Source organism: Hylobates moloch, unplaced genomic scaffold (genome assembly GCF_009828535.3).
Source record: "Hylobates moloch isolate HMO894 unplaced genomic scaffold, HMol_V3 SCAFFOLD_1, whole genome shotgun sequence".
Lineage (NCBI taxonomy): Eukaryota > Metazoa > Chordata > Mammalia > Primates > Hylobatidae > Hylobates > Hylobates moloch.
In genome coordinates this window covers 134,593,303-134,603,537 of record NW_026652276.1, presented here as the reverse complement: position 1 = coordinate 134,603,537, position 10,235 = coordinate 134,593,303, and the positions used below count along the sequence as shown (strand labels likewise).

At 43.3% G+C, this 10,235-nt stretch overlaps 1 long non-coding RNA gene across 1 annotated transcript; it reads left to right on the top strand.

Moving 5' to 3' along the window:
* The first annotated feature begins 356 nt into the window (after positions 1-356).
* Positions 357-8,722, top strand: LOC131382961 (uncharacterized). The gene is made up of 3 exons (XR_009212595.1): positions 357-442; positions 8,152-8,185; positions 8,577-8,722. It is a non-coding gene; the product is annotated as an uncharacterized LOC131382961 (long non-coding RNA).
* Positions 8,723-10,235: the final 1,513 nt, after the last annotated feature.

Genomic DNA, 10,235 nt, shown 5'->3' with positions numbered 1-10,235 from the left:
AATTCTCTCTGGCCACCAATCAGGCTTTAGAGAAAATAGAGGCAATATCATTTTGGAGGGTGGAAGTGGGCGGTGAGGCAATGTGACGAATGTTTGCAGATGGATTCTCCCCTTCTCCATCTGGCCTCTGCATATGAGAATGCAGAATATGTGCTCCTGTATCTTGGCCCTCGCTTTGAGGGTAATTACTGTTAACTTTGAATGATTTGACTGATCTGTTGTGAGGTAGACAGATAAGGGTTCAAAAGGAGAAATTATTAAAATTTTGGTATGCCCTTCCTTTTTCTGTAAAGTATTTAGGAAGCCATCAAAGATACAGAAAATATGCCAAGACAAGATAAAAGCAGAAGAAAAGGAGAAAGCCAAGGGGGCATGAACATGAAATGAAACCAGAAATGAGGGTTCAACACAATTTCTGTGTCTCTCGGACACCTACGCTCTTGTAAGTAGGGTGTAAACATTGGCTGTAACGTTTCTTAAATCCAGTTTAGAAATGAAAACTGGATAAATTATACCTTTTGCAATATTTCTAACATAAGTTATATCAAAGCAGTTGTTTCATCAATTCACATCTATTCCTGATAGAAAAGCAGAAAGGACTTTCTCCCGGAAGTCTCTGAAAAATGGGTGTTATCCTTAATCTCATTTTTTGCAGGGTGTTTAATCTCATTGCTTTTATTTACATGAGGCACTGGCATAATTCCAAGATGCAATTAGGTTAAAATAATTCTATGGTGATGAGGGTGATGGTGGGTGTGGAGCGGGGTGGAGGTTGTGAAGGACACTTTAAAATAAATACATGTACCTTTAAAATAATCACATGCATTTTCTTTTCTTCAGTCATTCCAGGATGGGAATTGGCAGGAGTACTTTTTTTTTTTTTCTGTACCAAATTAGAATCTGCCCCTAGGACTGAGGAAAACAGAGCTGGGGAGAATGATAGTTAAAAGCCAATAAGAATCATTTATTTCTACCTCACTGGTCAGACATATTTTGGGTGTATGAGTCAGCACAGTGTGAGAGGAATGTTTGGGCTAGACTTTATCAGAAGTTATGTAATTTTTCAGACTGATGAAAGCTATCCTGGCTAGTTATTTGAGGCTTTGGGTTGGGGAGCTGAACTTATTTTGTGACCGGAACAGCTCTGACTGGGCAACTTCTCTGTTCCAGCTCCCTCTGAAATCCCCTTTCTGAAGTTAATAATAATGTTTTATGCCTACATTGCTCAGTTTGGTCAGAACCTATGTTTTGTCAACTCTGAAATATCTGACAAAAGATTTCAGCCTGTCAAAGCAGTCTTCCACATCAGATCAGACACTCAGGGCATTTGCTGGCTGAGAGAAGGTTAATGAACTGAGTGCATTCTATGTACTTGAATGTATGTGATTCTTAAGAGGAGAAGACAAAGATCAAGTTGTATTTTCTATCCTCAGAAACCACACAGTCTGATGGCAAAGACAGGCATGGATACAACTCTCACAGAGCAAAGTAGAATGTGATCATCGCAGGACAAGCACGAAGATTTGGGGGCACTGAAGAGAAGAATGAAATTGTAGGGAAGGTTCTTGTATGCCTCTTTTATTGAGGGGCCTATCATTTAGCAGACACTTTAGCAGGCACTCAAAATATGCTAGACAGATGAATAAATAGAAGAGATATCAACTGTGCAAGAAAGAGTAGACTGTGAAGATGTAGAGATGAGTAGAAAAGACATTTGAGGCAGGAGAATTACATAGTGGCGACACAAGCTTGGTGAGCAACAGCATCAGCTAATACTGGGTGAGGAATATTGGCCTGGAATATTGCCAAAACAAGACAGTATTCTTGGACCCATTAATTTTCAAAGAAACATCTGTATTTCATGGTCAAAAGTGAGTTTGGGAGCACATATAAGCCCTTGAAAAATAAAGGCAGACAAATGCGGTTAGAAGATTGAGGTTTGTTAATATAAGAAATATAAATAGGATATTGTAATGTAATATATGGTGTGATGTGATGATGTGATATAAAGCCAAGGTTTTCTAAGGAAGACTACTGTGCCTACCATATTGCTGCCCCCTACCTTTGGCAGCCGTGGGGAGCTAAGGATAATATATCATCATGATGCTTGAACAGCAAGATGGGATAATACAGGAGGGTTTAAGGAGGAAGCTACACATAAATGTGTGAGTAGGGTTAGAGAATACCAATAAGGCATGGTGAGGCCCTGGATCTGTTGACACTGAGGAGTCATTGCTACCCTGAGAGCTGTCCAGGCAAGGGGGTGGAGTGGTTAGAAGGAGCTGTGGCTGTAGGTGAGGAAGGAAGACAATCCCCAGACAGGACCCACAGCCTTCCGGAGAGGCGCATACCAGTGTCAACCTGCGACCCAACAGAGACCCAAGGAAATAAATCCCCAATCCTTCATGCCTCCCTATTTCCTACTGGTGTCTCCTACTCTGCAGATGTCTTCTCCTAAAGGACAGGGAGACCCATGATGTGGTCCTTACAGCTCAGCCTCTTGGAGCACAGAGCAAGGCAGAGAAGGATGAAGAACGACTCGAGAGGAGAACAGAGCAAAGTCACCCCACCCGGGGAAGGAGAAGGTCAAAGCTCGTCTTGCTGATGGAATCTTGGGAGGTCTAATTTATTCACCTCATGATACCCCCAATTATCATGGCATTGTCAGGGTGAATTTATGGACACCTCATTAGAGCTTGAAGGGGCAAACTTCTTCTCAATTAAATAGGCTTGTTATAATACAGAATTAGTGCCAATCTCTAGCCAGTTGAATCTCCTTCATCTGAAGCAGTCCTATCCCATAAACAGTCACGGCTATTATTATTTTCTCCAGTATCAGTGACCTGCATATGTACAAAATCACTATGTCAGTGGTTAAAGTACCAGATACCACGCATGCTTCCCAGGACAGGTGACTCTTGTTAAGACTGCAAATCTATTTGTCTCCTTTATTCAAAAACAGTATTTGCACACCAACACTCTTAAATCCCATACATTCTTCCATGTTTCTAGGAGAGAAAGAGTCACCTAGCTTTATTTACAAGTCAGGCTGTAAATAAACTTGGAGACATACATTCAGATGAATGCTCCTGAGGTCAGTATCATATGCCAGATGAGGGAAGGGTATTTTATATTATAAAAATGTTTTGCTAGGAGAACAAAGGGAGTGGAGGAGGATTGTTAAGCCTCTGAGAAAGTGTTACTCATCTCAGAGGCCTCTAGCTAGGAAACAAAGAGAGAGAGAAAGTCAGGTGGTTAAAATAATATTCTTACTCTCAGAGAAATTCACCCTAAACCAGTTTGACTATCTGTATATTCAGGGTGAATTCTAACCATAAACCCTCTTGTACAAGAAATGTCATAAGACTCTCTTCAGAATAAATACAATCTGACTTTGAGCTTGTAAGATGCTGGGCTATCAGGACATAAAATATCAACCTGTATTGATATACATTCTCCTCACTCTCAAGAGTGCACAGTCTGGACTTTAGTCCTCTGTAGGGACCACAGCCAGCCCACTCCTCATCAGGCTGCCAGGGAAGGAACATAGGCCCCGGTATTTGGGGAAACCCCTGGCTTCCATTCTCTTCTATGTACTGGGACTCTCTCCCAGTACATAGCCTCAGTGTACTTACTGATAGCCTCAGTGAGTTTAGATTTCCTTAAAGACTAGGAAGAAAAGCTGCCCTCCAGCAACTCAGATGTAGAGTCCTGCTAAATTGGCCAGAGGCTGGTGAAAGTAAAAATACTATAGAAAACAAGGCCAAACACCTCTCATCTTTTCCAAATCTCTCAAGACAGAAAGAACAAATCCAAACTAATATCTAAAAAAGTTATGGTGCCATGGTGGGCTTCCCCAAAGCCCTCCACTCATGGTGAGCTTCACCAAAGCCCTCCACTCATGGTGAGCCCTGGAGTGGTGGTTTCTCTACAGCTCTGAGGAGCAGGCCTGGAAGGCACTGAGATAACCCCTGTGGCTACACAGAAGACTCAGATCTGCTCCTTGAGCTCACTGTCCACCAGGCAGCAGCCATGCCCACGACTGCAATAGCTTGGAGAAATGCCACAGTGGAGGAGGTACAGAGAGAGTGAAGAACTGCCTGGAGCAGGAAGCCTGTCAAAGAGCAGCAGAAATGGAGGAGAAAATATTTGGACTTGACATGTTTGATGTCAACGACCAATGCAGGTTGGCTCAGTAGGGATGGGAGTGCAAAATTGTCCAAAGCAGAACGTCTTGCATAGGTTATTCTCAAACAAGAGCGAGTCTAATATCTTGTGGGAATAAGAGGTGTCACTGTTCAGGTTCCTTGAGAAGTAGACCCTGAGACACATTTTCATGCAAGAAGCTTGTTGGGGTATAGTCAATACAGGAATTACCCTGTGAGGGAACACAACTAGGAAGCACGATTGGACAGAAGGAAAAGTTAAACTGCAAGACAGTTGCCAAAGAGGCCTCAGCAAACCACATGGCACCCCTGGAACAGGGGAAGCCCTGCAAGGGAATGTCAAATTAAGGCGAGGAATTTAGGCTTTTGCAAGCCCTAAAAGGGCAATGATAAGATGAAGCTGATCTTGGAGAGGGGTCATAACCTTGGAAGAGGAAGTTTTCTTTGGCTGAGGGCAATTCCTGGAGAGGCACTCAGCTATGAGCCCTTGGCAGGCAATACTCCTGAGAGCTGGGGGAATGAGAGCCTCCGTCCTGCAGGAGGAGAGCTGGGCATTGCACTATTGCATGTGCCACAGCAGCCGCAGTCCAGCATTGCTCTGTCATTTCTGGCAGGGCGAGGGAGGATGATGCTTTCATTAGGGTGGGCTAGGCTATACTCCTGTAACCATATTTCCAGACACCATAAAGATTTCCTTTTGTGCCTATCACTGTCTCTGGAGGGTTGATTAGCTACTTGTGGTAATTTAGGAGTTCAGGGTCCTTCAGTTTTCCAAAGTTGTAGTAAAAGGCGGAGATGGAGAAGACAGGATTATGCTAAGAGCTTTAGGGTGCCATTTGCACATTGTGTACCTGGCTTCCTCCTGCTTTCCACTCATGAGATCCATTCACATGGATACAACTTAATTGTGGGGCCGATGGGAAATACAGTCTTCCACATCCCAGATAGAGGAAGTGGGGTTAGTGAGCCTCTAGCTAGTCTTTGGTTCAGGGATGCTTGCCCTGTGTCTCTGTAGAACAGGATCGTAGGGTAGCATACAATGGCTAGCATCTAGTACCAAACAGAACAACTCAGGATTTTTCATGTGTTTATAAAAATTGATATTTAAAAATCTTTCAGATTTGTGTTTTCTCTAGCAACACTGACTTGCTCTAAAGTTGTAAACATCTTCTTAAAAATGAAAAGCTCATCAATCATACAGTGTAAATTATATATTGAAAGTAGCAAAGAAATATTTTTAAAGCTGTCACCAATGCTCTACTCCTGACTTATAGTTTCATATTTTTTTGACATCTGTCAAATCAGTAGGACAGATCATGGGTAGCGGCATAAGGAGTGGGGGAAGTTTATCCACAGACTCATCAGTCTTCACAAGGTGGTTGGACATTATTCTGAGGGCAATGGGAACTACCTGAAGATTTAAGTAGGATGGTAAACCACTACATCTTATCTGAAATATGATTCCGCATACAAGTAGGCAACCTGGTTATTATCTGGACAGTCACTCAATCACAGTATGTGCCAGAAATTTATTTGTAGCTTAAATCAAGATATCAGGCACATTCCTATTTATAAAAGTTTGACTTAATCCCAAAAAAGTTTTTTTTGCATAACCCTCTTACTTGAGCTACTTCCAGAATTAAATTAGATCAAGTGAAACCACCTCCTTTCAAGAGAGAACTTCCAAAGTATCTGCTTGTCACCCAGTCCTCCTAACTCCCTTCCCGCTTCATCAATGGGTAGAGTTGAAAGTTTGGCCCACTTCTAGGGCAGCCTTTAGGAATCTCTTATCCTACTGTAAACTGAAGACTACAAAGCTCTTCCAACAGTGACTTGATGGCAGAAGAGAGGCCAGGTGAGCCTGTGCCCTGCTTGATGGGAGGCAGCAATGATTTCTGAATCGTAGCTCACACAAAGTCCTTGATAATCTGCTTTCTCCTGTGGGTGGCACTTAACTGAAAATAAATATGTCGCAGGAAGCCTTTCTATAACTTTTCCCTCCTTTCTGCCACTCCTGAGGCATTCTGATTGGGGAAAGCATTTCACTGATGTTCTTTATTTTTCTGCAGGCAACAAACACCTGAGAGCAGGGGCTCCAACTTAGACATATTATGTGTGCCACAGTATTCGGCAGAGCTCCTTAGAGGACCAATAACAATTTGTTACAAGTACAGGTGAGGGAACCAGGCTTGTCCCAAAAGTATTTGTGGGACCTCATGGAGTAGATCACTTAATGTGTTTTGCCCTCAGCACTCTTATCTGAAAGTAAAAGAGGTTGGATGTTCTTTAGGCCCCTTTGAGAGCTCATGTTTGTGAATCCAACAATTTAGTTTTTTAAGGTGATCACAGTGCACTGCTGTCTCTGGAGTTAGGAATATGTCGACTCTGCTACTCACAAGCTGCATGATCTGGACAAGTTATTTAATCCCCCCGAGAAAAACAATTTCAATTTTGCCACTTCATGTTGAGGAATGAAAGATATACAGAGAAACATCTCAGCACAGGCATGCAACAAACACAGGTTTAATATATGAGACAAGTAGTAATAATAGAATAATACTAGAAGTCTGCAAGACAGAAAGTTCTAATGCAAAAAAACAAAATGATGTTGGTAGGAATACCTTCTTGTTTTAGGTACCGACTAGGGCCAGGCTCTGGTGTAGACCCCGGGGTTAAAAGATACATAAGTTTTGGCTGGGCGCGGTGGCTCACGCCTGTAATCCCAGCACTTTGGGAGGCTGAGGTGGGCAGATCACGACGTCAGGAGATCGAGACCATCCTAGCTAACACGATGAAACCCCATCTCTACTAAAAATACAAAAAATTAGCCGGGCATGGTGGCGGGCGCCTGTAGTCCCAGCTACTCAGGAGGCTGAGGCAGGAGAATGGCATGAACCCAGGAGGTGGAGCTTGCAGTGAGCTGAGATCACACCACTGGACTTGAGCCTGGGTGACAGAGTGACTCTGTCTCAAAAAATAAAAAAAGATACATACATTTTTTGACAAAGCTGACAAACCTATGGGTTAAATCAATTATGATGAAAATGCAGCATTGCTTTTTATTTGGAATGCTTCCTTCTGAAAGCCAATAACATAAGGCAGAAGAGAAATGAATCCTGAAATGTAGCTGAAATGTAGGGACTGTCTTATAGAGAAATAAGCCAGAAAAAATAATGCACTTTTAGATATTTGAACAAGACTTTGTAAGGCCTACCCTGGCCTACACCTACACCATCCATGAAGCTGCACATGCTGATGTGTGTCTACATGCATGTGTTTGGGTGTGTGCGTGTGTTTGCATACACACACACACTTGCCCCTTTCCAGCAAACATTCTCAGGCTTTGCAGACGGGCTCACTAACTCAGACAGCAACAGCATCAGCATCTGTCATCTTTTCACACCAAAAGCAGTGGAATCTGTTGATGTAATGAGAAAACACATCTCTCAATCAGCTCTGGGTAAAGGGTAGACGCCGAATAACTATATTTTTAAAATTGAGAACACTGTGTGCATCTTACAAGTGATGCTGGTAAAAGGTTGACTCACTCATAAATACAAGGTTGCAGCTGGTACTAAGGGATGGATTTTCCCAGCAAGGAGCCCCTAAATGGCAGCTGCCTGCCAGAAAAAGGCATGGGAGGCACTGAGCTAATTTGGCTGTGTGTACCCTCTTTTGCCCTTTCATTTGGTCAAGCCCTGGAATGTTAATGCAAGCCGAGAGACAGTAAGCCACACATGGTTTTCACACACAGAGGGGCCAGGCATTGGAACCCACATTTTTGGACTGAATTGATGAGGATTATATATGAGGTCTTGGGAGAACGCCATCCTCGCCACCTTCCATCTCTGTAGAGTGCGAGAATCTCTGGATCTCATGACTTGGGGCTTTCGAATGGCTAGATAGCATTTTGAGGCATTAACTTATTTTATTTGTTTGGCTTCACTGCCTCTGATTTTCCTTGTTCTCTCCCCCATGCATGCAGGTTGTTTGTTCTGGGCTTCTTCGGCACGGATAAGGTAAGTGACAGGGCAGAAATCAGAAGTCACAGGCAAGAATAGCTGGCATTTTCCTTATAAGCCTTCACAGAGGGTTTGAGGGTTTTTGAAAGAAGTAAAGGTATGAAGGGTGGCTGAGGCAGAGTGACCTGAAGAGGCAGAAAACAGAATGGGACGCACCTGTGTCCTCCCACTCAGTCCACAAAAGCCAGGGCTGCAGCAGGAGAGAGGCAGGGAATACAGGCCTCCTGGAGCATGGAGATCAGCCTAGCTTTCTAGCAGTATCCTGGTGAGGAGCTATGATTTCAGAGAATGCCATATGCCAGATGGATTGTCTCCGCAGGTAGGACCACAGGTGTCCTAGGCTGGTTACCCAAGGCCCCAGACAAACAAGGACAATGTATCTTCCCAGGTGTGCCCAGGACCACATACCAGATGTCTCTACCTGCCACCCGACCAATCCACCTGACTCCAGGAACCATGGCTTAACCCTGTGGATTACTGAGGTCAAGTTTCACAAGATGCCTAGGATGAAGGAAATGCTAGAATAAAAACTGGGCTGAACTCTATAAAATAAAGAGATGTAATTTTTTTTGCACAACTGAATTTGTGAGCTGGCATTCCTACCTCCTACCTATGGATAATCAATATTTTCCAGATTAGCTGTTGGTCTTTATTGTCTGTTTTGAGGCTGCTCTAGGAAACCCCGGGGCTGCCTCTGCACAGCTGAAGAGGAAGCCCCCACAGGAGCTGGAGGAGTTGTACCGGGACTGAGAGCTCTGCTGCATGATGCTCCATTTTTTCTCTTCCAAGCAGTGCTTGCTGTTGTCAGTCAATTAGGACTGTGCATCCTGCGGGTGCAATGAATCTCCAGTTGCATCATCTCATCCAGTCTCTGTGGCTTTCTCCTTTGACTTAGTATCTTTTGTCCCTGTGATATCAGGGCAGTGCAAGAGTGCCAGGTGGGGGGAACTCAGAGCCTAGAATTTTTGTCTGTAGGATACAGAGCTTAGGGATCCAACTGTCTATCTACCCTCTCCTCTCTCTCCTTCCCTCCTTTCCTCTATCCCCTTTTCTCCCCTCCCTTCCTGTATTCTTTACTCTATCCCACTATCTCTCCCTTTCTTCCTGCTTTTCTTATTACCTTTTCTCACATTCATTGAGTGCTCGCAATAGATGATACTCGATGTTCAATGCTGACAATACAATGAGGAGCATGGTGGGCATAATTTGTACTCTCCTAGTCTATATTTTAATGGGGGAATCTAGAAAAGTGAACTAGAAATTACAGTCCTAGATCACGAATGTTTACATACAGCATCCAGTGCCAAGCATCCCATAGGATGGGCAGCAAATTTTGTCATAGGAGGTGGGAATCAGAAAAGGCTTCCTAGAGGAAATATTTACTAAAGAAATGTTAGCCAGGTATGAGGCATTGGAGGTAGAAAAGGAGTGTTAGGAGAGAGGGAAAATGTTAGAGCTAGGGATACAAGAAAGACATTCGGTGTTGGAACCGCATTGCTTTAAAAAATCGATTTAACAAACCTATAGTGTTTACTATACCCAACTCTATGGAGTAGATACTATTATTATCTGCATTTTAAAGAGAGGGGAAATAAGGCATAAGGAGATTAAGAACCTTGCCAAGAAGTTCAGAGTGGCTTTCCCCGTGTTGGGGTAATTGTCTGCACCACAGCTTCACAGGCACTGTTGGATCAGGAGCCAAAATCCCGAATGGAAAGCAGGCAAATAGAAACTACCACGATGGCACCTCTGTGGAGAATTAGCATGCTGTGGTCTGGATCACTGGGCACTTCTCGGTCCTCAGAGTCAATTCACTTCAAAAGTCTTCTTTCCTCCAAGCATTTCTCATTTCCCTGAAATTTCATTTACATCAACCATTTGCTGAGCAAGGCTTTTGCACAGAGAGAATGTAAAGGGAAGTGGCTGTCAAGTTTCCACCTACATTATCATACATTTTGAGTAAAAAAATTCCTAAGAACAGCCTTTAGTAAGTTACAGATACATCATGATCCACCCATGAATTAATGAAATGAAGTATGTAGTTGGG